This window comes from Hevea brasiliensis, chromosome 10 (genome assembly GCF_030052815.1).
Source record: "Hevea brasiliensis isolate MT/VB/25A 57/8 chromosome 10, ASM3005281v1, whole genome shotgun sequence".
Taxonomy (NCBI): domain Eukaryota; kingdom Viridiplantae; phylum Streptophyta; class Magnoliopsida; order Malpighiales; family Euphorbiaceae; genus Hevea; species Hevea brasiliensis.
In genome coordinates, this window is record NC_079502.1 from 51,239,365 (window position 1) to 51,246,263 (window position 6,899).

Consider the following 6,899-nt stretch of genomic DNA (forward strand, 5'->3'; position numbering starts at 1 on the left):
CTTCTTCCTCCTTTTTCTCTGCTTGGCCTTTAGATTTTTCTATAGTTTCCTCTCTCGGTTCTATCTCTAGTTGTACTAGAGTTCTCCCACTCCTCAGTGTAACTGCCTTACAATGCTCCTTTGGGTTCATTTCTGGTTGGCTAGGCAGTTTGCCAGCAGCCTTTACTTGAAGGACTTGCTTGCTGAGCAATTTGATTCTCTTGCATCATGTTATGAGTAGCAAGTTGGTCCATTATGGAAGTCAGCTGTTTAATCAATTCATTTTGTTGTTGTAGATCTGCTAGGAATCCTTCCATCATGGTTTCCATGGTCATTTTCAGTTTAGGTTGTTGAGGTTGGAGAGGTAGTGATGACTGTGCAAAGTTTTGACCTCTGTTCTGAAATCCAGGGGATGCTGGTGCTTTGTACCTTTGTTGCTTTTTTATTGGCTGGTTCTGCTGATTGGACCATGAGAAATTTGGGTGGTTCCTCCATCTAGGGTTATAAGTATTTGAATATGGATTGTTGGGCTGCCTCTGGTTGAAGTTTCCTCCATTATTCACATAGTTCATCTGTTCTGTGGAGGGTTCATTGGAATTGCTGTATTCTGAACTCATGTATCCTCCTCCATAGCTGTCCTCATGTTGACTGTTTGTACCAACTACGTTGGCTTGCATTCTTTCGAGTCTCTTTGTGAGCTGATCAAATTGAGCATTTATCATGCTTAGGGCGTCTACTTCCAGGACCCCTGCAGTTCTCCTTGCATTTCCTCTTTCATTTGACCACTCATAATTATGGTATGCAACCCTTTCTAGAAGTTCAAGTGCTTGTGTCACTATTTTCTCCATTAGATCACCCTCTGTGGCTGAATCAACTGTGCTCCTTGTAAAGTGTAGTAATCCATTATAAAAATTTTATACTAATAGCCAATCTTCTATGCCATGGTGTGGACATTCCCTCTGCAGGTCTTTATATCTTTCCCATGCGTCATAGAGTGATTCTCCTTCCTTTTGTCTGAAAGTGTTGAGCTCAAGCCTCAGTTTTACAGTCATTGCAGGCAGAAAATACCTTGCTAGAAAAGCTTGAGAGAGGTTTTCCCAAGTGGTGAACGTTCCAGCCAGTTGAGAAAGTAACCACTTCCTTGCTCTGTCCTGAAGGGAGAATGGGAATGCCCTTAGTCTTATTGCTTGATTAGACACTCCATTCATCTTGAATATGTCACAAAAGGCAAGAAAGCACCGGAGGTGATAGTGTGGGTCTTCTGTTGGTGAACCTGCAAACTATGTTTGTTAAATCATTTGGAGCCATGCTGGTTTTAATTCAAGTTGTTGTCTTCCACTGTGGGTCTAATGACACAGGGCTGAAATCCTTGGATAGATGGAGCTCCGTAATCTCTCAAGAGTCTTGGTCTGTCATTATTATCGGCCATGGTTGGAATTTTAGGATCTCCTTGACTATGCTCTTGATGTTTCCTTTCCCTTTTGATGGCTCTCAAAGTTTTGTCTATCTCCGGATCATAGTCCAAAATTTCTTCTTCTAGCTTTATTCTGGTCATATACCAGATCGAGCATGTCACACCCTACCCCTCTGTAAGGCATAACATGATCCCGTAGTATACCTAATGAATTACCAACTCCGTCTACTGATAACCCATTAAATACACTACAAGGGATTTTAAAAACTTTTCTTACTTCTTTTACAGTGGTGAGCACTATTTACAGGTATTAAAAACTTTGGTGAACTGAAGTGAAACCACTAACTCATTTGGTTTATTTGGAATTTCTGTAAAAATTTTGGCAGAGTGCCATCTGTATTTTGGACAAAACAGTTCTTCAGAAAACCTGTAAAAAGCACTTCAATAATTTTCCCAAATCTCAACTCCAATACATTTCTCAACACAATAATTTATCAACTCAATTCCATAGAAACTTTTCAAAGTCTGAGATAAGGAAATATAATACAACTTTTACAATCCAAAACACTCATAATTAATTTACAACTTCAAGGTACAATTTAATTTACAACTGCTCAAAACCAAAAACAATATGTACATACAAAGGTCATACATTACAAAGACAAATGCAAAATACCGTATACTCATAATACCAGAAATCCTCATTGGATGTATATGCAGCCTAGTCTCGCCCTCTGTCTGTCTCTACCGCGACAAAGAATAAAGCTATCACGAGACAATGTCTCAGCAGTACAACATTAACCAAATACAAATTTAAATCACAATTCATAAATCATGTAAATAGTGGATACTTAAAATCATAGTTAAATCCAAGACAATAATTGTCAACAAGAATTTAAATTCCATTTCTCCATATCACAATAATTTTCCATAAGTCGATCAGTTTGAATTCAAAAGACAAGATATGTCAATGAGAGTTTAAATCCATTTCACAATCTCACAATACACATCAATAAATCACACACACTTAATCATAATCCATAGTTCAATTCGTCCCAAAAGCCGATGGCTAATGAGGTATTCAATTCGTCCCAAAAGTCGATGACTAATGAGGAATAACATGGCTAGCTAGCAAAAATATGAGTACTCATCCAATTCGTCCTCAACAGGCACACACCTCAACACTTCAGCCAGAGAGGGAATTCAATTCGTCCCACTAGACAAGCTAATGAGGAATACAATCAATATACATGATAGTGTGGTTTCAAACCATTACCAATGCTTTTAAATCAATAAGTATCCATCAATGTCATTCAAACAATTTTTCACGGTTTCAAACCATTCACAATATTTTTCAATCAATAAGTGTCCATCAAACACATTTCCACAATTTAAAACAATAATTACAAATAGTCAATATTTATTTCAATTGAAAATAATTCAAAATAAAAAGTTGTTGAGCACAAACCTCTGATGACTGTCTCCTGTCCGACTCAGTGTTTCTTTCCCTTTGTTGAGTCCTTGTTAATCGAGAAACACAATTTGAAGTGTTTCATTACTAAATTAAACTGTCTCTATCGATGGTGTTTGGTAAATAATGCATCAACTCATTTATTCACTTAATCACCTAATATACCGACCCTCGCTTGCGTTTTAGGTAAATTAGGTCTTAGTGTCATTAATATGTCATATTCGATAGGGTTTTAGGTTTGGTATGTTTTACCAAAGTCATTTCCTTGTTTAGTGCATTTTAATGCAAATTGCTGGATTCCGGGACACTGGTTTGACCTAACCGGACGATCTAGTTCCCTCGGTTTTCGGGTCTCGGTCGAAACTACAAACTTGTAGATCTAGGTCTTATTGCACGGGGCAAAATTTCAGGTCAATCAAGTTAAGTAGACCAAGTTATGGTCATTATACTATTGCTGGTCAAATGGCATCAATTAGGTCATTTTTTTGGTCAATTTGGTCAACTTTGGTTCGGCCAGTTTTTAGACCCGAACTTGTGCAAGCTTTTTGACTTGCTTCTGGTCATTTCTGGGTTTTGGTGTCTTCATAAGACTTGTAGGTATGGGTCTTAACTATTCATGGTTAAAATTTCAGGTCAATTGGACCTGTTTTGAGTGAGTTATGGCCTAAATACTCACTGCTGCCCAAATGGTCAGTTTTTAGGTCTCAAGTGTACCTAATCCGAATTGGTCATTTGCACATCACCTTGCAAGCAGAATTTTGGTATGGTTTCTCAATGAAAGTTGGCACATTTTGTGCCTAGTTTCACCTCAAATTGGTCTCATACCAATTGAGGTTACACATTTCAGGTTATGGGCTAAAATGTACACTGCCCTCAATATGCATTTCACACCCCACTTCAAACACACATATACCTTGCAATTTGGTTCACTTCCCTACCAATCTGTTTTGGTACATTAACCACAGTATAATCTACTTTACATTAACATTATTTTGGGCAGATTACCATTACCCTCAACACACCAAATATAATTCACATTTACAATATCTCAATACCATTACATACACACCTAAACACCACTAATTCTCACATACACTTTACACAATAATTTCATACACATATCCTTCATTCCTTAATGCCACAATTCTGCCAACACTCCCATCAATATACACATTTATTCAAGTGTCCCCAAGGCTGCCGAAATTTGTCCTTCAACATCAAAGTGCCCTACAATTTACCAATTCCCATCCAAGTGCATAAATCACCATATATATTTGAAATAATTCATTAGGATATTAAACCACCATGATCAACATTATTCCTCATCAATTATATGCATAATAATTCATCAAATGCATGACCCCATGGCTGTCCAAAATGGCTATTTCAATAACTAGTTAAACTCTAAAATTTCCTTCACAAAACTAACACCCATAACATGCACACAAAATTTAACAAAGGAATTCTCAAAAATGCAAACTTACCTTTAATTGTAACTTGCTAAACCTTCACCAAACTTCTCAAAATTGGTATCAATATCTTCCTTGTGATGTGTAGACCATTTTTCATAAAGCTACTTAAGGGATTGGAGTTGAAAATGGGGAGATAAGAAAGCTTGCATGAAAAACGGCTATGGAGGATTTCTTTTCCTCTTCAATTCGGCATGGGTTATGGAATGAAGAAGATGACCCTTTTGAGTGGGAAGAATCTGCCCACTTATAAGTATTTTTAATCATTTTAATGTTCTTAGTGGACCACTAAACAAATTAAATCATATTTTAAGCAAACTTCCCACTTATTCCACATTTAACCCATGATTTTAGTTATTTTCTTTAGGTACCACTAAACTAATTTTTCATTTTATTTTCTAAGTGTAATACTATTTATTTTTAATGGACATTTAGGTCAAAAGACACTTCGGGATGTCAAATGACCATAATGCCCCTGTTCGGGTGGCATTCCCGATTTTTCGGTATTGCCGAATTTTGTCTGTTTTTCGATTTCTCACTTTTTTTTGTACTAATTATTTAATTTTTCTTTGATATTTCTAATGATATTTATACTTCAATAAGGGTCCATTTATGTCCTAAAAATGTTTTCCGTGGTTCCATGATCCGAGGGCTAGTCAACGGTCCACGCCGTGACTTCCCGGAACGGTCACCCATCGCTAGGTTTCCCGGCTCGTTTAACTTGATCACATTTCTTTGCTATGATTTTTCCTTTGTTTTTCTTGTGTTTTCTTTTTTTGTATTTCATTATTTTATGTCTCCTCACTCATATCGAAGTACGGTTCTAGGCATCCTAGTTGTCCGGACAACACTGGTCACCGGAGCAGCAGAACGCACTACCGAACTTTGGGGTGTTACAGAGCACTTGAGAGAAAAGAAGAGAAATATAATCAGTAAAATAAAATTAGATAATAAATATAATTGCCTGAATCAGCTAAATTTCCTATCGCTTGATATTACTAAAACCAAAAATTCGCCGGCAACGGCACTAAAAACTTATTTCGCTAGTTTTACAACCCCGCAAGTGCACAGATCGCTAACAAGTAATAAAGTGATGAGTAGAGTATCATTCCCATGAGGATTTTGATTAGCAAGTACTAATCTACGCAGTAATTTTAACTGTCTAGGCTATCGAATACTTAGGGAATGAAGTTTGTTAACCTTAAACACTAGAATGGTAAACTTAAAAGGAAATGATTTATTTGAAACAATTCTGGAATTAAGATTTCACACTTTAATCTTACTAGGGATGTTATCTCGTTTATTTACTGAATTGAGGATCGTTTTCCTTGATGGAAATTAGTCCCAAGTTATCCTAAATCCTTTCTCAAGGCACCTAGGGTGTATTCTAATTAACTCAAACCCAACTTTCATAGTGATCAAATTAATTAAAATCCTCTAAGATTTTTGACCAATTTTGAAGTTCCACAAAGGTATCATCCTATGTCTAGGTCAGAATTCCTAGGTTTAAGATCTTGATTTTCTAATGTTAATCTTCACCTTTCAGTCCTTCAATTAACATCTACAATCATGGCTAAGTGGATACCAACGCATAGCATGCATTAAGATCACAAGAAATTAAATCAAGGAATGAATCTCAAATCCAATAAATAAAACTTAGTGTTCATCTATAATAATAATTACAAGCATTACTCTCCTAAATCCAGAATAAGAAAACTGATCACTCATGGTGAGTTCAGCAAACATCACGATAAAAGGTAAAAATAGTAAAAAGAAAATTATGTAGAAGAAATAAAAAAATAAAAATCTGTCTAGGGACATGAAATGAAGGAACCGAAGAGAGTTTGCAGCTTTGATCTTGTGGAGCTTCAGCTGGAAAACTCCCTTTGGTACTGATGTTTCTCTCCTTGAAACGGCTGGAGAGAGTGCAGAGTGTCGATTTCTCCCCTTCAAAACTCCTCAAAAGTGCTGTCAAAAGATAAAAGAGAGAGAGCCCCTTTTTCTGATGTTTTCTCTTCTATTTATAATGGTTGCTCTAGGGTTAGGTCATTTTAAGTCCAAAAGGCTTTAGGAGTCTCATTCGAATTAGAAAACAAGAGCGGGAATTCGAGTTATAAAACTGGCTACCGCATAGTACACAGCCCGTGTACTTTTGTTTCTCCATTAGCTATCTGGCTTTCTTCTGGCAGAAGGTTACACAGGTTTGGGGCTTGGCTTACACAACCTATGTACGTTGTATCAGTAGCAATACTGAATCTCTTGACCTCTCCAAGCTTCCTTTTGCACTCCTATACTGTGGGGCTTCACCCAAATGCCTGAAACGATGCAGAAAATATGGAACTAAGGGCTTGACAATAGAAATTATAAAAACTAATGAAATCAACTACTATGCATGAAAATACTTGCCTAAATGCTATGAGATAGTTTACAAACGTGCTTAAATACATCTATACAATTCAAGTGTATCATTGGTGCTGGTGTAATTTCTTCAAAATGAAGATACCTACGAAGCCCATTGCATAAGAAGTTAGAATGTAATTTTATTTAACCAAAAAGATGTTTCTAA

The 6,899-nt window shown here is 36.5% G+C and overlaps 1 non-coding gene across 1 annotated transcript; it reads left to right on the forward strand.

The window, feature by feature from the left end:
- Nucleotides 1–915: 915 nt before the first annotated feature.
- Nucleotides 916–1,022, forward strand: LOC131169962 (small nucleolar RNA R71). Its single transcript, XR_009140906.1, has one exon. It is a non-coding gene; the product is annotated as a small nucleolar RNA R71 (small nucleolar RNA).
- Nucleotides 1,023–6,899: the final 5,877 nt, after the last annotated feature.